Consider the following 24523-nt stretch of genomic DNA (forward strand, 5'->3'; position numbering starts at 1 on the left):
TCACTTATTCCCAGGAATTTAAAAAGCACATTTTCCCCAGAGGCAAAGAAAGATGGTTTCATTTCTTTCCTCCTGTGCTGGGAACAATTACACTTACCTCTTCTTTCTTCTCTTAAAGCTATAGAGTTATTGGGCTGCACTCCCTCACCTTTAAAACTGATTCCGAAATCTCAGTTTTGTAGGAAGCTTTCTTTGAGGAGAATCTGTAATCCCAGACATTACTCACTCTACGGAGGCAAGGTTTTATAGCTCTCCATGAGCTCAGTTAGCCACTGGGAAGACAATAGATTGGGAATTTCTTGAGGGCCTAAGGCTTCTCCTTCTTCATTTTTCAATCATGAAATTGTTGCTCAGTAAATAATCATGAAAAAACAAACAAACACACATACACACATAAAAAACAAACAAAAAAAATTTTGAGTCAAAAACAAAAATGTTTTGTTTTGTCATTTTATTTAGGTATTTTTAAAAATATATATTTTATTGATTTTTTACAGAGAGAAAGAAAGAGGGAAAGAGAGTTTGAAACATCGATGAGAGAGAAACATGCAGCTGCCTCCTGCACACCGCCCATTGGGGATGTGCCCACAACCAAGGTACATGCCCTTGACCAGAATCGAACCAGGGACCCTTCAGTCTGCAGGCCGACGCTCTAACACTGAGCCAAACTAGTTTCGGCTATTTTAGGTATTTTTTAGCTACTAAATACTCTTGAATCCTCATTCACTCTGACATTTCCAAAATTTTGTTTTCTGCTAGAGAATAGGATAGTGGCCCAATTCCTAATGCTGAGCTCTGTGCAGTACTTTGAAAATAAAGGACTTTGCTGCATAGACTCCTCCTACCTCCCTATACCCCCCCACTCTTGCTCCCAAACTGGGATAGAAACATAGCTTTCTCTGTTTGCTTTCCTCAGCCCTATGAGCCAAAAATGAAGTAAGAAGCAAACTTTTGCTGAGTCCCATGAGGGCTCTCTCAGAGTTTATTTCAATTTTTACCTTTTCTAGGAGATGATTTTTACTTAGTCTTAATATTATTTTCAATTGCAAGCTTTCACTCTGGCTTCTTGGGTATTTGAGGGCTCTCCTGCTAGCCAGGAATGTCCCATACAGCCAAGTCCTACTAATGAAGTAGACACACATTTCCTTGAGCAGCTGCATGCACACAATGGGCCCTTTGCCCTGACTCTAAGCGAGTCAGTTTTAACTCTTTCCTCTTTCAAGTTTTGCTAAATCCTTGCAACTGATAAAGAACAGCTGGTAAGGAAGCTGTTTGAATTTTGCAAGTCTAATCTTTCAAAATTTAGAAAAGGAAAGAAAATCTACAATAATCAGGATCATTTCAGGTTAATGAATAAAAGGAGTCTAAATAAACATAAAGACACCCCAAATTGAATATTTGGCTAACACCATCTAAAACTATTTTCTATATGTTTTCCCTCAATTCTGATTAGTTTAGAAATTTTAGAATAAGAGCAGAATAGGGGAAAATTGATAGACTTATCTGGATAAATTATGTTTATATTTTCTTATTATCACAGAGACAAAAAATTGTATTTTATTAAACATCTATCACTTTAATATAGGATCTGTTTCTCAATAGTTTATACTTAAAATATTGACATTGGCATTCTTAAATTTGGTTAGAAAAAAAGGGTAACTATATATGTGACATATATTAATATGTTTATACATAATCTATATGTTTACATATTCTCTGTAGAAATATTTTAATGTTAAAATTTAACACATATTAATGATATTAGAAACTTGTTTTCCTCTTGGCACTGACAGAGGTAGAATGCACAATCTGACATGCTTTTGTCATTTGAAAACTATAAGAAGCAAACTATATCACATTAGGAAAAACAGCAACATTTATGACTTTTATTACCCATAATTTGTACTGGGTTTTACAATATTCACAGACACATCCACTTAGGCTTATGAAATACTTGGTGAAAGAAATAGGGGTTGGTGCTATTATTAACTCCATTTTACAGTTGTGGAAACTTGAGTGATTTGCCCATGGGCATGTGGTTATGAAATGGAGGAGCCAAGAAGCCAAAATATATTTTCTGAATAAAAAATTCTATGTTGCTGTTTTGTTTGTTTTTTTCCCCCATGAGACCACACAAATGGTCAAATAACAGTGTAAAGTCAGGTTGTCAAGTGCTTAAAAGGACACAGATAAATGGTGTAGCCCTTTAGGGATGACTGGTAAAAAAGGTATGTAAGATTTAAGGGGGTCCTCATTCTAAACTTCTGGCCCTGCATTTCCATGACCCTGACAGTGAGTGCCACTGGCCCAGTATGAGAGGTAGATTTTGAAAGAGTAAGAAGAGAAAAACTTCCCAGTGGGGGAAACATACACACAGCATGGAAATTCACAAAGAGCAGGTAAACCAGCTTAAATGGAATGGAGAATTCAAATAGAGAAGACAGATGTTCAAATAATGGAAGATAAGGTTGAAAGCATATATTCAGGCAAAATTGTACCAGGTTTTGAATACAGGCAACAGATGAATAAAAGATTTTCTTCCATCGTCCTAGATTCAATAGCTGGGCCTATGAAAGAAATTGACAATAGTCAGTATAAGAAAACAAATATGAATTTATTAATTTTTAATATGGTCACAATAAAGTGAAACTCCTCCCCCAAATTAGGAAACTTGAGAGCATATAAATCATCTTAATAGGAGAAGGGAAGTGAAGATATAGCTACCTTAGTAAATTTTTTGGGAGGAAATGGATGGATCCCTAGAAGAATGGATGGGAGATATGATAGTTTATCATAATGTTTCTCTGAATGTCAACTTCTTGTCTCCTCTCCTTTAAAAAGATTCAAACTTCCCTGGTTGAAAAAACTCCAGGAGAAGGGATTTATAACGGTTGAGTTCCTTTTGCAGGAACTGTCTTTCTGTAGATAAGGGTAGTTCAGTGAAAACCTCTCCTTGCATTTATTGTTGTTCAAGTAATTCTAGATCAAAACAATCAATATGCCAAAATAATATATTTATACTGGCATGTCCCAAACTAGTTAAAAATGAAGGGGATCAATCTAACTCTGTCTAATGGAATTTTCAACCATTTATGAAAATATTCTGTATCTGCATTATACAATATGGTAGCCACTAACTACATGTGACTGTTGAGTACTTAAAATGTGGCTAGTGCTGATTTCTCAACAGAAACTTATCAGGCCAGAAGGGAATGGGATGAAATATACTGTACCCAGCAAGGCTATCAATCAAAATTGAAGGGGAAATCAAGAGCTTCACAGACAAAAAAAGACTGAAGGAATTTATATCCACCAAACCAGCAATGCAAGAAATGCTAAAGGGTCTACTGTAAAAATAAAGAAATAAGAAGTGAAGAAGGAACACGGGTATAGAATAAAAATGGCGTCAAATGAGTACCTATCAATAATAACCTTAAATGTAAATGGATTAAATGCTCCAATCAAAAGACATAGGGTGTCAGATTGGATAAGAAAACAAGACCCATACATCTGTTGTCTACAAGAAACCAACCTCAGAAAAAAAGATGCACACAGTCTGAGGGTGAAGGGATGGAAAAAAGTTTTCCAGGCAAATGGAAATGAAAAAAAAGCTGGGGTAGCAATACTTATATCTGACAAATTAGATCTCAGAGTGAAGGACATAACAATAGATAATGAAGGCCACTTCATAATACTAAAGGGAACAATCTAACAAGAAGTAATAACCCTGGTAAATATATATGCACCCAATACAGGAGCACCCAAATACATAAAAAAAAAAAAAAAAACTGCTGGAGGACATTAAGGGAGAGATTAATAGCAATACAATCATAGTAGGAGATTTTAATACCCCACTGTCACCCTTCGACAAATCATCAAAACAAAAAATCACCAAAGAAATATCAATCCTAAATGACTCACTAGACCAGATGGAATTAATTGACATCTTCAGAACATTCCACCCCAAAGCCACAGAATATACATTCTTCTCAAGTGCACATGGGACATTCTCAAAGATAGACCACATTTTGGGACATAGGCAAAGTCTCTTCAAATTCAAGAAGATAGAAATCATATCAAGCATTTTCTCAGATCATAATGGCATAAAACTGGAAATTAACTACAATAAAAATAATCCAAAAAAATCAAACACATGGAGACTAAACAACATGCTATTAAACAAGGACTGGGTTACCAGAGAAATCAAGGAAGAAATTAAAAACATCATGGCAACAAATGACAATGAAAACACAACAATCCAAAATCTATGGGACACAGCAAAAGCAGTTTTGAGAGGGAAGTTCATATCCTTACAAGCCTATTGCAAAAAACTAGAAAAAAGGCTAACAAGTGATCTAACTCTACAACTCAAAGAGTTAGAAAAAGAGCAACAAGAAAAGCCCAGTGTAAGCAGAAGGAAGGAAATAAAAATCAGAGCACAGATAAACGATATAGAGACCAAAGAAACAAAACATAAGATCAACAAAACCAAGAGCTGGTTCTTTGAAAGGATAAACAAGATAGATGGTCCTCTAGCCAGGCTAACCAAGAAACAAAGAGAGAGGACCCAAATAAACAAAATCAGAAATGAAAGAAGTGAAATATCAACAGACCCCACCGAAATACAACGGATTGTTACAAAATACTACAAACAACTCTATTCCAACAAACTGAACAACCTGGAGGAAATGGACATATTCCTAGAAAAATACAAACTTCCAAAACTCAATCAGGAAGAATCTAAAAATCTCAATAGACCAGTGACTTGGGAAGAAATTGAAACAGTCATCAAAAAGCTTCCAGCAAACAAAAGCCCAGTGCCAGATGGCTTCACAGGAGAGTTTTACCAAACATTCAAGGAAGAACTAAAACCTATCCTCCTCAGACTATTCCAAAAAATACAAGAGGAAGGAACACTTCCAAACTCCTTCTATGAAGCCAGCATCACCCTAATACCAAAACCAGATAAAGACAACTCAATGAAAGAGAATTACAGGCCAATATCTCTCATGAACATAGATGCCAAAATCCTCAACAAAATTCTAGCAAATCGACTCCAGAAAAACATCACAAAGATCATACACCATGACCAAGTAGGATTTATTCCAGGAATGCAAGGATGGTACAATATCCACAAATCAATAAATGTGATACATCACATAAAAATATTGAAAGATAAAAATCATATAGTCATATCAATTGATGCAGAAAAAGCATTTGATAAAATCCAACACCCTTTCCTGATAAAAACTCTTAACAAGGTGGGAGTACAAGGATCATACCTCAACATAATAAAAGCTATATATGATAAACCCACAACCAACATCATACTCAATGGGCAAAAACTAAAACCATTTCCTCTACGAACAGGAACAAGACAGGGATGCCCACTCTCACCACTCCTGTTTGACATAGTACTGGAAGTACTAGCCATTGCAATTAGACAAGAGGAGGAAATAAAAGGCATCCAAATTGGAAAAGAAGAAGTAAAGTTATCCTTATTTGCAGATGACATGATATTGTACATAAAAAACCCAAAAGACTCCATTAAAAAACTAATTGACTTAATAAATGAATTTGGCAATGTAGCAGGATACAAAATTAATGCCAAGAAATCCATGGCATTTCTATACACCAACAGTGAAACTATAGAAACAGAGGCTAAAAAAGCAATTCCATTTACCATCGCACCAAAAAAATTAAGATACCTAGGAATAAATTTAACTAAGGAAGTAAAGGACCTATTTGCGGAAAACTACACGACACTGAAAAAAGAGATAGAGGAAGATGTAAGGAGATGGAAGAACATACCATGTTCATGGATTGGTAGAATCAACATCATCAAAATGTCCATACTTCCTAAAGCAATCTATAGGTTCAATGCACTCCCCATTAAAATACCAACAGCATATTTCACTGACCTAGAAAGAACTCTCCAAAAGTTCATTTGGAACAATAAAAGACCCCGAATAGCCACAGCAATCCTGAGAAAGAAGAGTAAAGTAGGAGGGATCTCAATACCAGACTTCAAACTACAATATATTACAAAGCCACTGTTCTCAAAACAGCCTGGTACTGGCACAAGAACAGTCATATAAATCAATGGAATAGAATCGAGAACCCAGATATCAACCCAAATCAATATGCTCAATTAATATTTGACAAAGGAGGCATGAATATACAATGGAGTCAAGACAGTTTCTTCAATAAATGGTGTTGGGAAATTTGGACAGACACATGCAAAAGAATGAAACTAGATCACCAACTTACACCATTCACAAAAATAAACTCAAAATGGATACAGGACTTAAACATCAGACGGGAAACCATAAAAATACTAGAAGCATCCACAGGCAGCAAAATCTCAGATGTATGCCGAAAGAACTTCTTCACTGATACTGCCCCTAGGGCAATGGAAGCTAAAGAGAAAATAAACAAATGGGACTACATCAAAATAAAAAGCTTTTTTACGGCAAAAGAAACCATCAACAAAACAACAAGAAAGCCCACGGTGTGGGAGAACATATTTGCAAATAATACCACTGATAAAGGTTTAATCTCCAACATTTACAGACAGCTTATACAACTACATAAAAGGAAGATGAATGATCCAATTAAAAAATGGGCAATGGACCTAAATAGAATATTTTCAAAAGAAGACAGAAGGAAGGCCAAAAGGCACATGAAAACATGCTCAAAGTCACTAATTGTCCGAGAGGTGCAAATCAAAACAACAATGCGGTACCATCTCACTCCTGTCAGAATGGCCAACATCAACAAATCAACAAATGACAAGTGTTGGCGAGATTGCAGAGAAAAAGGAACTCTCGTGCACTGCTGGTGGGAATGCAGACTGGTGCAACCACTGTGGAGAACAGTGTGGAGTTTCCTCAAAAAACTGAAAATGGAACTCCCATTTGACCCAGTAATCCCACTCCTAGGAATATATCCCAAGAAACTAGAAACACCAATCAGAAAGGATATATGCACCCCTATGTTCATCGCAGCACAATCTACAATAGCCAGAATTTGGAAACAGCCTAGGTGCCCGTCAGCAGATGATTGGATCCAAAAACCATGGTACATCTACACAATGGAATACTATGCTGCCATAAAAAAGAAGGAATTCTCATCACTTGCAGCAACCTGGATGAAATTGGAGAACATCATGCTGAGTGAAATAAGTCAATCAATGAAAGAGAAACACCACATGACCTCATTCATTTGTGGATGATAAAGAACATTATAAATTGATGAACCAAGAGACAGATATAGAGACAGTAAAGCAACAGGCAGACTGTCAAATTACAGTCGGGAGGGGAGGAAGATCTGGGGGAGATAATAGATCAACCGAAGGACTTGTGTACATGCATATAAGTACAACCAATGGACATAAAACTCTGGGGAGAGAGGGTATGTATGGGAGGGAGGGAGGGGGGCAAAAAAAATATCAATAAAATATATATAAAATAAATAAATAAATAAATAAATAAATAAATAAATAAATAAATAAAAATGTGGCTGGTGCTACTAACAAAATGAATATTAATTAATTTAAATATCTTCATGTGACTAATGACTTCCATATTAAATAGCACAACTTGTAGATCAATTTGAGAGGAAAGTCACAATACTTTTCATGTGGGAGTGGTAAATGGATGATTGTATTTTAGGATCTTAAAGTGACTGATAGAATTTTTTCCCAGGAGATATGGAGATAAGTTTGGTTAAGATTATGTATATCAATCCAGATTTTAATGAACAAAGGCCTGAAACAAAAAGGATGGCAGTAAAGTGGAAATAGGAGAAATTATGAAAAAGCAATTTCTAGGACTTGAGTATTTATTAGACATGAGATATTAGTTTTCCTCCTTTATTGCCTGAGAGACAATTAAATAATTAAAGAAGAAAATAGATTTATAAGTGTAGGCAACTGGTTTTGAGATGAAGACAATTTGATCCTATTAAAGCATCCTCATAAGATGTAGGAGATAATACATTAAATATCAATGAAAACAGTGTATAAAATCTAAAGTGCTTTCTAAGATCAAGAGATACTGAATTTAAAATATCTGCTTGGCACTATTCAGGAGACAGTTCTTGCTAAAAGTTTGTAAGGAGTAGAGCTAATATTACAATATAGACTTTCATCACTTCTAGTAGAGTGCTTGTATAATAGGCAGCACTGTTGTCTATACTCTAAAAGAACATGAGAAAAAAGAAAGAAAGAAAGAAAGAGAGAAAGAAAGAAAGAAAGAAAGAAAGAAAGAAAGAAAGAAAGAAAGAAAGAAAGAAAGAAAAGGAAAGAAGAAGAGAATGGGGACTCACCTGGCTAGTGTTGCTCAGTGGATCAAGCATCATCCCGTATACCAAGAAATCACTGGTTTGATTTCTGGACAGGGCACATGCCCAAGTTGTGGGCTAGATCCCCAGTAGGGGATGTTCAGGAAGCAAAAGATCAATGTTTCTCTATCATTGATATTTCTATCTCTCTTCCTCTCTCTTTGTCTCTAAAAACAAATCAATGAAAACATTTTTATTTTTTAAATATATTTTATTTATTTTTTACAGAGAGGAAGAGAGAGAGATAGAGAGCTAGAAATGTCGATGAGAGAGAAACATCGACCAGCTGCCTCTTGCCCGCAACCAAGGTACATGCCCTTGACTGGAATTGAAACCGGGACCCTTCAGTCCGCAGACCGACGCTCTACCACTGAGTCAAACCGGTTTTGGCAATGAAAACATTTTTAAAAAAGAACAAGAGAAGGGGGCTCCACTCACAATCATTAGGTCTGTAGAAATAAAATATGAGGCAATAGCTTTTATAAATTGGTCTTAATTAATGAGATTTTACATTTGTGATGGAATGATATTTAGCTTATTTCCGGAGGTATTAAATTCCATTAGTATTGGTTGATCAATGGCTTTGTACCAGGCACTGCAGCAGGAACTGGTATCCTTATAGAGATTTATTCTCTGTCCTAAAGAAATTTATAGTCATATTGAGACTCAAGACAGGAATACAAACAACTGTATTATAATAAATAATGTGTTGAAGAATTGCATTCAGTTTGCATTTAAAGAAGAAAGAGAGAGATGATAAATCATGAAGGATATAAAAAATGGCTTTATGGATAAAATGATTATTTTGAAAGGTGGCATAAGAGGATATTTAGGGCACTTTTAGACCTAGAAAAGTCATCAAGGAGATTCCAACTACAAAGGTATTTGTGAGCCAGATTATTGTGGTGGGACTGTGATGTGGTTTTGAGGAAACATATTTTTTATATTAATCGAATATATTAGGTGACAGTGGTTCACAAAACAACAGAGGTCTCAAGTGTACAACTCAATAAAGCATCTTCTGCACACTGCATTGTGTGTCCATCGCCCCAAGCAAAGTCTCTTTCCATCCCCAGTCCCTCCACCCCACTCCCGCCTTTGTACACATCCACCTACCCCCACTCATTTTTTCTCTATCAACACATTGTTGTCTGTGTGCGTGTGTTTTATATATATACTAGAGGCTCTGTGCAGGAAATTTGTTCACAAGGGTGTATGTCCTTAAGCCCAGCCTACACCCTCTCCAATATGGGACCCCTCAAGGGATGTCTGCCTGTTTAGGTCTGACCCCAGTAGGATCGGGCCTAAATGGGCAGTCAGACATCCCTCTCACAATCCAGGACTGCTGGCTCCCAACTGCTCACCTGCCTGCCTTCCTGAATGCCCATAACCATTTCTTCCTGTCAGTCTGATCACCCCTGACCACTCTCTTGCCCGCCTGATTGATGCCTAACTGCTCCCCTGCCAGTTTGATTGCCCCCAACTGCTCTTCCCTACAAGCCTGGGCCCCCCCAACTGCCCTTCCCTGTAGGCCTGGTGGCCCACAACTTCCCTCCTCTACCGGCCTGGTCACCCCTAACTGCAATCCCCTGCAGGCTTGGTCACCCCCAACTGTCCTCCCTTACAGGCCTGGTGCCTCCCAACTGCCCTCTCATGCTGGCCATCTTGTGGTGGCCATCTTGTGTCCACATGGGGGCAGGATCTTTGACCACATAGGGGTGGCCATCTTGTATGTTGGAGTGAGGGTCAATTTGCCTATTACTCTTTTATTAGATAGGATAGAGGTCTGGTGCATGGATGGGGGCTGGCTGCTTTGCCCTGAAGGGTGTCCCAGATCAGGGTGGGGATTCCCTTGGGGCATGGGGTGGCCTGGGCGAGGGGCCTGTGGTGGTTTGCCAGCTGGCCATAACCCCCAGTGACCCAAGTGGAGTCCCTGGAATCTGGGATTTATCTATCTTCTATAATTGAAACTTTGTATCCTGGAGTGGAGTCCAGGGCCAGCCAGAGCAGGTGGAAAGCTTGGCTTCCTCCACTGCTGGGGAAACCCAAGCCTCCTGCTCATTCTGTGGCCAGCCGCCATCTTGGTTGGGTTAATTTGCATACTCACTCTTGATTGGCTGGTAGGCGTGGCTTATAGGTATAGCGAAGTGATGGTTAATTTGCATGTTTCTCTTTTATTATTGTAGATGCTTTTTGGTTAATCCTTTTAACTTCTTGAAAGTCTAAGCTGGTGATATATATTGGAGATCATTCTTAGGAGCATCCTGAAGTTTAGATATATTTAATGAATCTTTATCTACTAAATAGGGGCTTTTCTCTTGAGTAATGAGAGAGACAAGTTCTCTACTATCATAAAGCTTATATTTTAACTAGAGGCCCAGGGCTCAGAGTCTGGGAGCTCTCGGAGGATGTCCGACTGATGGCTTAGGCAGAGAGCGGGCCTAAGCTGTCAGTAGGATATTCTTAGCACAACCGTGGAGCCTGCCTTCTGGCTGAGCAGCACTCACTCTATGGGAGCACACTGACCATCAGGGGGCAGCTCTTGCATTGAGCATCTGCACCATGGTGGCCAGTGCACATCATAGAGAGCAGTTGAGCGGCCTTAGCATATCATTAGCATATTATGCTTTGATTGGTTGAACGGATTACCGGGCACTTAACATAATAGGCTATTCTTATATAGGATGGGAAAGAGACAACAAATAAAAAATATATAAATAATTAGTTTTAATTGTGGCAAGTTCTTTTAAGGGAATAAAAATGACATTTATGTGTATAACACAGAAACACGACACCTTCTAAGAAGTCAGAAAAAGCTTTTCTGAGGAATTTAAATTTCAGCTAATACTTGAAAGATAAGTGGATAGTAATTATGTATGGGCGAAATATTTTAACCTTGATAACTTTTGGAGGCTTCTATGGGGCCAGATTTGAACTATTACAGCCTGAACAAAAGCTTAACTTTGGGTTAAAGTGTTTAGATTCTGGTGTGTGACCTCAGACTGTGCTGGCTTTGTCTACAAGCAAATAGGATGTTCCTATGGAGGCAGGGGCCGGGGCAAAGGCACGTGGGGCAGTCAGAAGTGCTCAGGTGCTGCAGATGCATACAGGAGGCCTCATAAAGGACTGAGAACTTCTCAGACAATGTCAGAGGACTTCAGCCAAGCAGATACTGTGTCTGTTTCAGCCGTCACAGACACTGACTGTACAGGCCAAGTGTGACCTGCAACTGCAGCTAGACTGAGGCATGCAGAAATGGTACTTTGCCTCAACCCATTTTCTTCTTCCAAAGTACAATTAAATCTCATCTCCCAGGCTTTCTTGCAGTTAGCTATGTCCATGTGATAGTGTTTTAGTTAGTAGAATACAAGTGGAAACACTGTACTATTTTCAGGCCTGGCTCATGTAAATATTTCTCATGTCATCTTTTCTTCTTTATTCCCCTCCATTAGTTTAGTGAGACAGGCAAGGTGACCTGGCAAACCACCTAGTAAAGATGATGGAACAAAAGAGGAAATTTTTTTTAAAAAGAAATATTTTATTGATTTTCCACAGAGAGGAAGGGTGAGGGATAGAGAGCTAGGTACGTCGATGAGAAAGAAACATCGACCAGCTGCCTCCTGCACACCCCCTACCGGGGATGTGCCCGCAACCAAAGTACATGCCCTTGACCGGAATCGAACCTGGGACCCTTCAGTCCACAGAGCGACGCTCTATCCACTGAGCCAAACCGGTTTTGGCAGTATTTTTTTTTTTTTTAAATAAGAGGTAATACATATGTGGCTCCTGCCTTTCCCGACAGAGTAAATGCTTAGGATATAATTTAACCTCTTGCTGGTAGATTCCTTCCAGTTGAGATTATGTCTATAGGTTATGGAGTACAGGTATATTAGTTTTACAGGCATTCTGATGAATCTAAAAACAAGCAGAATTTCTCACATCTACTTTTCCTCACTCAAATACCAAAGGGTTTGCTCTATTTTTGTTTTGTTTTTAATATTGCTGAGTATTAGATTTATAATTATGCCTAGGAGCAAAACTGTTCTAGAAGTTGGGGACTGTATTGTCTGAAAAAATTAATTGGTGTAAGGCCAGTGCTATAACAATCATAGATGTCTGGACACCATTACTGTGAGGGGGGAAAATTAAAACCACAGTTACTTACCTCTATACATCTAAAAATGGGTAAAATAAAAAAAGACTGTTAAATGTTGGCAGCGATATAGGGCAACCAGAATTCTCAAATGCTGCCAAAGTAGTATAAAACTACATACCTACTTTGGAAAAAATACTGGTAGTTTACTATAAAATTAATTATTCTTCAATCCTAAAGTCTAAGAATTTTACTTTTAGGTTTTTATTTGAGAAAACAATCAGATATCCAGAAATTTTTCATACAATAATGTCCATAGTAACTTTATTCATAATATGCAAAAAGCTGGAAGTAGCTCAAGTACTTCCATTAACAGGAGAATGGATTTTAAAAAAAATTATGGCATGTTCCTACATTAGGACACCACTCAGTAATAAAAAGCAATGTGCTAATGGTTCACATGACAACATGGGTGAATGTCAAAAACATCCCAAGAGAAAGAAAGAAGACACTAAAGAGTATGCACTTTATGATACTAAGTGCATGCATTTCTAGAACAGGCAAAATTCATGTATGCAAAACCAGATAGAATGTTTTCTTGAGGGACAGGGATTCACTGGGAAGTCAAACAAAGTAAGGTAACTTCCTGGAGTGCCGAGAAATAGTCTACATCTTAATATCGGTGCAGTGAATAAATTTGTTTAAATTAATTACACTGCACACTTCAGATCTGTATACTTTACTATTTGTAAGTTTTGCCTCAATAAAATCATAAACAATAAATCACAACCTCTACTTAAATAATATGAGGTGTAAAATTTTAGATTTTGAAATACTTATAATCACTGTAGCAAGCAATAGTGTAGGCATGAATTGCTCAAGGAGCCTTAACTCTTCTCAGGCATGGAGAACTTCTCCAGCCAAGTTTGAGAAGATTAGAAAATGCTGAGAATGAATTCTTCACTCTTCTCTCTGTGAACTTGTAATTCTTGTGGATTTTTATTTTGAATTTAAAATCATTAATTGTTAGAATTCAACTTGAAAGTTTATTTAATATTTAAAGTCTGTCTGGGAATTTAATAACATTAGGAACCTTGTATTTATATTTGATATGTTTATAGATTATCATGATTCTTTTTTTTTTCTTTTTTTTTCTTTTTTCTTTTTTTTTACTGGAGAATTTCTGTGTCTTTTATTATATAAGTATCCTAATGTTGTCTTTTATTTTGTTGAAAAATCTCTGAAATGCTATGCTGGACAATATGGGTAGACATAGTTTGGGATGGAACAAAGAGCAAAATTTCAGCCTCAGGTACAGAGACTTCTAATCAAATTTAAATATATTTTTACTGAGTTTTTACAGAGAGGAAGAGAGAGGAATAGAGAGTTAGAAACATCAGTGAGAGAGAAATATTGATCAGCTGCTTCCTGCACACCCCCTACTGGGGATGTGCCTGCATCCAAAGTAAATCCCTTGACCGAAATCAAACTTGGGACCCTTCCATCTGTAGGACAATGCTCTATCCACTGGTTAGGGTTCTAATCAAATTTTATGTGGCCTACAAAAGTTCCAGGAGGTTATTCAAAATGAAGAGCCTTTCCATGGCCAATAGCTGTGGTAAGTGGCATAAGGATTATTTTGACCTAAATATACTAATATTTGGAAAATAACAGGTATAAGGAGGATTCTCTGTCTTACCCCTTTCTTTCTGAAAGTGGGAGGTAAATCTGTATTCTTTAGGAAGATGCTCTCCTTGTACCAGGAGGGAAGAAACATTATTTCCATCAGAGAAGGCATCAAACCCAAGAGAATTTTGTACAAACAGACCTTGTTGAAATAACTCTTACTTTCCTTTGGTCTCCTCATACATATATTTTACTTATTTATGTATCAGAGGCCTGGTGTATGGTATGTGCACCAGTGGGGCCCCTCGACCTGGCCTGCACCTTCTAGCAATTCAGGACACCTGGGGGGATATAGGAGAGCTGGTTTGGCCAATCCTCTCAGGCCAGGGTGAGTGACGCCACCAGTGCACGATTAGGGCCAGGGAGGAAACTGGGAGGGCTCCAGAACATGTCTGGCCTGTCTCGTCCAGTCCCAATCGGCTGGACCCCAGCAGCAAGCTAACCAACTAGTCATAGTGTCTGCCCCATTGTGGTCAGTATGCATCATAGCAACTGGTTGAACGGTCAAACAGTAGAACACTTAGCATATTAGGCTTTTATTATATAAGATAATTGCCTCTTTTTGTTTAACTTAGTACATAAGCATTAAAGTTTTGTCACTTCTTTGGGTCTTCGTTTTCTTATTGAGGCTCTTATGTTAAACATATAAAATTTGTATGTTTTTCTCCTAGTAAACTTTCTTATGCTATTTTGGTTCTCAGGCCCAGCCAGAGATCCTAAGAGTGTAGAGATAAATTTTTGCTTTCCTAAATTGGCAAGGAATTATAAGGTTTCATTAGATCATTGGGTTTCCATGTAAAGCTGCATCCTCATTTTTTGGTGTTAGTTATAAAAAAATCATTTTTCTTCATCCATAGGCTTTTATATCTTAGTTCAGAATCTGGATAAGTTGCAGGGGCCAATGTTCTTCTTTTTTTTTTTTTTAGAAGTGATATTTAAAATTAGTAATATTGAAGTTATCCATGGAAGGAATGAACAAAATAAAAGGAAGACTGTAAAAGAACTCAAAACATATTATTTATAAAGGATCTGAAAGAAGAAAAAAAAGTCAGTGAATTCAATGAAGAATGGGTAATTGAGAGATAGGAAAAGTTACAGAAGGGTAGAATGTTAGAAACAGCACAAGTATTAGAAAGATCAAGACAGCCAGGTCTGATGATACAAATGCCAAATGGAAGAGAAATAAGAAAAAGCAATTCTGGTTTTCAATATCTATGCAATTACAAAATACATGGCAATTCTCCACAAAGCCTTGAAACACACTGCCACTGTTTACTGCTAGAATGGAGTCATTAGAATGCATGTTTCTCAAGGGCTTAAGATTGTGTGCTGTTTATTTTGATTGCCTATCCCCCAGTTGGCATTGAACAATATGTCTGTGGAATAATGATTTTAGTTTCCCTCACCACAATCTTGAGTAGATATTATATCTGTTTTTATTTTATAGCTGAAGGAGCAAAATACTTGGCCAGGATCACCAAGTTAAGTTAATGGCAAAGCCAGACTCCTAATAATTGGTAATCTGCTGTGTTCGATGGCAGTAAAACACTCAAAGCTTACTTCCCCCACCACTCTACATCTTTGTTTAAATGTCAATTCTTAGTAAGGCCAACCCAGCCCACTCCACTCAAAACTATACTTCCTTCTCTGTCTGTTCACCCTGTTCTTTTGCTGTTCATCGTACTTATTTCTTTCTAATATGTTACAGAATTAACTTTGTTGTGCTTTTAGTTTATTGTTGATTCAGAACAGAAGCTAAAATAAAGTGTGTTTTTTGTTTGTTTGTTTTGTTGTTGTTGTTTTCTGCTTTGTTCAGAGATATAGTCTAGATGCTTTCAAGAGTGACTGGCACTTTAATAATTTCTCGAATAAATTAGAATCACAGCTCTTTGGAAGCATAAAAAACACACTTTCATAGTCACAAATTTTAACTGTATTTTAGAAAATAGGTAAGTCTATCTTTTTCACATTTTGACATGATAAATCTCTGACCCCAATCAATGACTACAAAATTAATAGAACTACCACTTTATTGTAAGTTATGTGGCACATTGAGCTATTTGGCAGAAAATGACTCTAAAGTATAATATATGTTAACATATGTAAAGTGGGTAGTGATTGACTTTCAAAACATTATTCATACATGTGTGACTTTAATTAGGAAGCTATAGTAGGTACATTATGAATTATCATGGAGAAAAAAAGCCAGCATCTGGATTTGAAATTCTACACAAAGAGAAAGCTGCTTTTCTTCCTCTTTTTCTAGATCCCATGATACCTAAATTTCCTTCAGTTAGAATTTCTACAGAAATAGTAAAATAAAACTCTTAATTTCAAAGTCAACAGGCTTCACCACAAATTTTTACATTGGTGATTCAAAGCTTATGAAGGAAGACCACAATTTCATAATTTTTGATTTTTCCCATAACTATAACATGAAAATATTTTAATTTCTCTCAAAGTTCTTATTTTGTACATGTATTTTTTAAAGATATGCATTTGTTACAAGAATATTTATCTGAGATGTTCATCTCTTTGTTTTTAATTTTAAATTATTATCATCTTTAACCTTCCAAGGTTTGAATTCTTTAAGTTAAAAACAAAACAAAACACAACACCCCTACCCTACTTCAAGAAATATTTTTCTCCAAAAATTATGGAACTATTTGAAACAATCATAATTCTATATTAAACCTTTATGAAGACTTTCTTCCATGTATAAATAGATTTCACCATCTTGGAAATGCATATGAGCACAATAACTGTTTTTTTTTTTCCTTTTTATTGAATTTATAAGGGTGACAATGGTTAACAGAATTATACAGGTTTCAGGTGCACAACTCCACAACACATCATCTGTACACTGTATTGTGTGTTCCCCACTCCAAGTCAAGTCTCTGTCTGTCACCAATTATCCCCCTTATAGCCTCCTCTACCTACAAGAATAACTTTTTTTTTTTTTTAAATATACTGAAATACCCACTTAGCCATTGGAGCATTTACCCTAATAAAAAAGTAATATGCAAATTGACCATCATTCTAAGACACAAGATGGCCACCCCCATGTAGTCAAAGATGACTGCCCCCATGTGAACACAAGATGGCTGCCCCCATATGGCTGGCAGGGGAGGGCAGTTGTGGGCAGTTGGGGGTGACAAGGCTGGCATAGGAGGACAGTTGGGGAACCCCAGGCCTGCAGAGGAGGGCAGTTGGGGGTACCAGATCTTCAGGGGAGGGCAGTTGTGGATGATCAGGCAAGAAGGAAGGGCAGTTAGGGGTGTCTGGGCTGGCAGAGGATGGCAGTTGGGGTGGACTCAGGCCTGCAGGGGAGGGCAGTTGTGGGGGGACCAGGCCTGCAGGGGAGGGCAGTTGTCGGGGTCAGGCCTTCAGGGGAAGGCAGTTAGGGGTGTCCAGGACAGTAGGGGAGGGCAGTTAGGGGTGACTGGGCCAGCAGGGGAGGACAGTTAGGGGTGACCAGACTGGCATAGGAGGGCAGTTAGGGGTAACCAGACTGGCAGGGGAGAGCAGTCAGGGGCAATTGGGCTGGCTGGGGAGAAGTTAGGCATCAATCAGGGTGGCAGTGGAGCGGTTAGGGGAGTGATCAGGCTGTCAGGCGGAAGTGGTTAGGGGCAATCAGGAAGGCAGGCAGGTGAGCGGTTGGGAGCCAGCAGTCCTGAATTGTGAGAGGGATGCCCCACTGCCTGTTTACACCCGATTCCAGTGGGATTGGGCCTAAACAGGCAGTCAGACATCTCTCAAGGGGTCCCAGATTGGAGAGGGTGCAAGCTGGGCTGAGGGACACCCCCAAACCCCTGTGCACAAATTTTGTGCACTGGGTCTCTAGTATCCTATATAATATAATAATTAATACCTTGTAATTTTTTTTAAAAAAATTACATCCTTAAAAATGTTGAAATCCCCAGAAGACAATTAAATTCTGAAATAATTTATTCTTACTTCCTTCTATTATTAAACATAACATGGGCATTACAATATATTTGATTGATTCAACAATTGGAAATTAACTTAAATACTACCTGTTCAATGCAAATAGCTATACATCTTTGTACAAAATATGAGTCATTATTGTTCCTAAAGCCAAGTAAATAAGTAATTAAGGATTAAAAAATAGTTTTTCCTTTTTTGATAAGTATTAAATAATTCATATTTCATTCTTGCTTCTTTGAGGCATTACTAAAAGAATATCTATGATGTTGATAATCCAACATTATATATATATATATATATATATATATATATATATATATATACACATACATATGTATACCCAATTATTTGCTGTGCACTGTTAGATACTTTCGTTTTCTTTTCTTTTTTTTTCCAGTCTTTACAATAGCTCTTTAAAGCATCATTGTATTCACATTATAGATGAAAAAAACTGAGACTTAGAAAAGTATACTTAATTGTCTAAGATTTTACTGGCAGTAAAAACCAAAGTTGATATTTAAATACAAATCTTTAGAATGCAAATTCAATTATCCTTCCAAAGTTACACAGCTGAACCATTGCATAAATATTCTTCATTCAAACCAACAGATATTACTGGCATATATTGCATGTAAGTAACATGCTAGTTCATATTATATAAATTAGAGTAGCCTCTATACATAGATAAACACGTATAAATGTACACACAGTAATATCCACATAGGTATGGGACTGGCTTTCTTGACGTTACATTATGTATACCCACCTGGTAAAAGAGAGTTGCGTTTTGGCCCTTTCCAAAGTGACTTTTATTTGAGACAGAAAAATGATGATTAATGACAAGAAGGACCAGATAATTTTAATTCATTATCTACTCCTTAGCATTCACTTTTTGCTTTTAATGCTTTTTTTCTCTCTTGAACTAAGGAACAGTAATATAGCTATTGCTCAACTATATATATATATATATATATATATATATATATATATATATATATCTTGTAATCTAAATTCAATACTATACTATTTAGGTTATTCAATGTTTATTGTTTGTTAGACCAATTATCCATGTAATAGATATTCAAATATTTACTGAGTAAAGACTGCATGATTATTATATGAAACTAAGATCACTAGGGCTCTATCCAAATCATTGTGAACTGCTGTTTTCAAATGAGTTTTTATGCAGACTGCTCAACTACATGTTTGTCTTCTTGGTATCTCTGATTGTATTGTATCTTCAGGAATTAGGAAAATCAAGACAAATGCTCAGTTTAATATATTCACTCCATAAGTGGCCTCCACAATAAATGCCAAAGCTTAAATATTGATAAACCCTGTCATACAAAACAGGATTTATGACAGGAAACTCCAGAATTTTTATTACAAAATTCAATGGAAAATTCCCCTTGCTTGGTTTGCTCTTTTTATGACTCTAAAGGCCATGAGAGAAGGGACACATCCATTGGTTAGGCTCCCAATTATCTTCAATTTTGAAAAGCCCTGAGGCATTTCTGGCTCACATCACTGAAATCAGAACACTGTCTCTGATCTTCAACCTTCTGTTTGGTTACAACTGCTTGAAGACCGATTTCAAATTAAAAAAAAAAATTATTGAATTTTTTGTGTGACATTGGTTAATAAAAGTATGTAGGTATATCATCTGTATATAGACCAATTTTAATGTTAACTTGCCTCTTCTCTCTTCTCTCTCAATGCAAAGCTCTTTTAATTACAGGAGGGAAGAAGGTGATGGTGGTGGTGGTGGTGGTGGTGGTGTGTGTGTGTGTGTGTATGTGTGTGTGAGAGAGAGAGAGAGAGAGAGAGAGAGAGAGAGAGAGAGAGAGAGAATGGATAAGGGGAATTGGAGGCAGCATAGATAAGACTGTATTTGTTGATCTGTTTGTAAGCCTAACATATTTTAACTGAAGTTTCTCTAATGCTAATTGTACATGCAGAATTCATGCTGGGAAAATCTCCTTGGGGGGAAAAAAAAGATAAAGTGCACAGCCGGCCTGTTATGTAAGATGTTTATTTTCATCCAATCTAACACACCATAGGCAGAGCAGAAAATAGGCCAGCACTTATGACCAGTTACATCACCTCTTCATCAGGAGAAAGCAGGAAAAGCTAGTCACCATATTGTTAGGAAAGAGGGTAATTTTCTTCCACTATTGTTTCTCTTGTGGAAACCTTTATTTCAGGAGATAATTATCTCATCTCTTTTAATGTTTATTTCTTCAGATTCTGTAAAAACATTAAAGTACCTAGATTGTGGTTCTTGTAAATGCACATAAACACTTATTTCAATACTTCTCTGGGTCTTCCAGTTTTAAAAGATTGGATCATTTTAGAAGAACGTGGTCCATCCTAAGGATATTGTGGGGGAAGAAGGGATAATCAACTTACTATTTAATATTATGCAGTATTTTATAGAGCATAATTTGCTTTGCAGAATGCCTCATTTCTTAGACTGCTTTATTTTATATTTAAATAGATAAGCATCATATTTATTTCATGAACACTATGGATGAAATGCACAATTTAAAAAATCCTTTTTAAGCAGATCATTATCTCTCTTATAATAGAGATATCATTGCAACTTATAAAGAGTGAAGTGGGTGAAATTTAATGTGTGAATATAGTATTTTTTATTAATTCAAAATTAAAAAGAAACTGAAAATCTGATCCTTTTACTTTTGAGGTTGATTCAGCTATACTTAGAAAACATAAAACTAACTACTCTGGTTTTGCTTATGACAATTTGGCAAAATGTTTTCTTTCTAGAGGTTAAGGGGTATTTATACTTTATTCACTTTCTAATATTCTATTTGCCTATTCTTATTTTGGTCTCCCTCTAGAGGAAGTTAGTGGATATTACAATTCAAACTTGAAAAATCTAATGTAACAGCAGTCTGATTGAAATACTGCAGTCATGAAAATAATTATCTTGACTTTGTTTATATTCAACTTAATTCAGTCCTAGAAACCATTACATTAAGTAACTCTATGTATGCAGCATCTTTTCTTTAAGCTGTAGTATCTTTAGAAGTCTTTTTTTTTTTTAATTATAAAAACCAAAATCTTAACCCTGGAAGGATTTTCAGTGTCTGATGCAATGAGGATGTGCTTTTGTGATTCAAATGGTCTGATTATTATGTTCCAGGATTCACATTAAATTTGTTATGTGGTCTTTGTGGAGTACTGGCGGTCATTTAATGCTGTGTAAATTGAATGTAGCAATAAAAAGTAGCCCAATACCCTGCAGACAAGACAATAAAATATTAGAATTTGGACAAGATTATCTATAATTATCCATCTTTCAACTAAAAATGAATATAGAAAAAGTATCCTTTTCTCTGTTTTCTGAGGATATGAATAGCGTGATTTGGAGAAGCCTATTTTCTCTACCTGTAAAATGGGAATATTTTTATTTACCTGCAGTAGTGTAAGGATCAAAATATATATATTTAGTGTCCAGTGTGCGATTGATTCAAAGTAAATATTTTTTCTTTTCCTTTTTTTTTTTTATAATTAAAACAAAACAAAACAAAAAAAACATCACACTTCTGGCTGGAGTTGAGAAATAAAAATAAAAGTTTGCAAAACTTTTCTGGAGATTCTCCTTGTTTTTGGATATCCCCATTTATGCATTTACTTTAAATTCCGAGTCATGGCATGATTTTGTCTCCACAACATTGCTGCTGTGCTCTTACACAAATGCCAGGCATGTAATGTCTGAGTCTCAGGAGGGACTGTATTTGTAGTGGGACATGGAAGGAAATGTTCTGACCTAAAAAGAAGTCCAGTATATAATATACAATAGAGTGTGGTCATGTATATCATATTGAATTGTAAAGGCCTAGAAAATTATATATTAACTAGAGGCCTGGTGCACAAAATTTGTGTGGGGGTTGGGTGGTGATCCCTTAGCCCAGCCTGCACCCTCTCTAATCTGGGACTCCTGGAGGGATGTCCTACTGCTGGAATCAGGCCTAAATGGACAGTAGGACATCCTTCTCACAATACAAGACTGCTGGCTCCCAACTGCTCACTTGCCTGATTGCCCATAACAGCTTCTGTCTGCCAGCCTGATGTCTAAACACTCCCCTGCCAGCCTGATCGACTCCTAACTACTCTGCTGCCAGCCCGATTTCCCCCAACTGCCCTCTCCTGAGGCCTGGGTCCCCCCACAATTTCCCTCCCCTGTGGGCCTTTTCACCCCTAACTGGTCTCTCCTGCTGGCCTGATCGTCCACAACTGCCAGTCATCTTGTGGAGGCCATCCTGTGTCCACATGGGGGCAGCCATCTTGTGTGTTGGAATGAAAATAATTTGCATATTACTCTTTTATTAGATAGGAATATTCACAGGAAGGTGAGATTGTGCAGAACTTTGGGAAATGTTTCCCTTCTCTGTATAGTAACATGGAAAAATATTTCCATAGATAACATAAATGATAAAATTGTATAAGGAGATAAATACATCTTTCTTGAACTCCAGTATCTTAGTTTCCCTTCCCCAAACTGTATACATTTCATTTTATCATATTTTAAGATTTTTCCTATATAATACATAATCATATATATGCATATATGTGTATATAGTTGATTTTTGTTATTCTCAATAGTTGTGGTCTATAAAATCTCTATGAACACTGAATTAGTGACTATTGTATCATTATATCCTAAGGGAAATACAGGGTTACGTTCCTGAGATCCTCTGGTCCCAACATTGTCAACTGATCAATATATAACTTTGTCTTATGGAAGCTTCTGTTTAAAAGCCTCTTTTTATGATTCATTAATATTAAACTCAAAGCCAAAGCTCTGCAATTCATGCCTGGAGAAAACTTATTCAACATACAGTTTTCCGTGGAAGGCATATCAGAGCCTTCTTGTGCTTGAGGAATACTAGACAGCACCTCAACACTATGCTTGGAGCCATTTTAAACAGCAAAACCACCAACAAAAGGCACAAAAGTAAGAAAAAACAGGCACTAAATAGACCACAAGAAATATACTTGATAATATTGTCAAAGTAGAAACAAGAATGAGGAGGACTGTTATGTTTGATCCTTTACCATACGCTAGCAATATATTATATAAATTACTCTGATCATTGCATTACAGTATTGTCAGTGTTCAATAGTGCACTGGGTCTCCAAATTTTTAAGATTGGATTATTTTAGCAGAACATTGTTCATCCTATGGTTAGACTGTTTGGAGTCAAATCCTGACATTACCCTTTTAGCTCTGTGACCCTGAATAGGTTACCTAACCTTTCTGTGCCTCTGTTAACTCATCTTAATAATGGAATTAAAAAAGTTCAACATGGGGGGGGGGAATCAAATGATATGTAAAAAGCACTTAGAAATGTCTTTGTTATATCATCATTTTAGAGTATTATTTTGGTTATTTTTTTTTATTGGCCCATATAATGTCCTCATTCTTTCTAAAAACAAAATAGTATTGTGCTGTATGGCTACCCATCATTTTTAACTTCCTTTCCACAGAATACATTGAAATAACTTCCTATATTTTGCTTTGAAAAGAATTGTGGTCCATATTTCCATGTGCACATATGGAAATCTGTCTCTAGGCAAAAAGGTTGTACATTTTTAATTGTTCTTGTTTCTCTCCAGAATTTGTTAGAATAATGATGTATAATGGGAAGGAGGCTACTTCCTTTCAATAAAGAGAGATAAGAATAACTCTTAATTCTTGTCTTTTGCTCAAATGCAAAGATCATGATTTTTCTGTTACATTGAATAAATAACTCCTTCATTGTTTACTATTTCAGTGTAAGTTATTCGAATGAGATTTTATTGCCACAAAAACATTTTAGGTTTATGAAGCACTAAGAGGTTTGCAAATATTTTGTAGACCTTGTATGAGTTCTCTCTGAGCTCTCCACCACAGAATATGGTATCAACCCAGTGGGATTTTACCCTCTCGGTTAAACAGTAGCAAAACTCATTTCCTCCACTTGATGCTTCTTTTTACATTAGTCAGCCTCCAGTACATTCACTTGATTGTTATATTATTTAGGAAATGAAGAAGGAAGAGAAGAATAACTGATATATAATGTGCTTTATAGGTACTAATATTGGCAGCAGAAACTTAAAAAAATAGTGTTTAAAAGGATTTTTTAAGACAAAGAGTTTTGACAGAAATAATTCTAACATAAAGTTGTCTCTGGCTTCTTTGATGTTTTCACATTTCTGCTGCCCTGCCTGCCTCCAACATCATTGTAGGACAGACATAATTGAGTTTTTGCTTCTTTTTACAACTTCTTTAGAGCAATTATGTTTCACTTCTTTTATTGATTTTTTTTTCTCTTTAAGAACATTCATTAATGTCTTCACAAGCAATCACAAAGATATCTGGAATTCAGATTATGGACTGTGGAGATAATAGCCACAAAGAACTGAGCTGAGGTGCATTTTCAACAA

This window comes from Pipistrellus hanaki (genome assembly GCF_964339955.1).
Source record: "Pipistrellus hanaki genome assembly, chromosome: 3".
NCBI classification, from domain to species: Eukaryota; Metazoa; Chordata; class Mammalia; order Chiroptera; family Vespertilionidae; genus Pipistrellus; species Pipistrellus hanaki.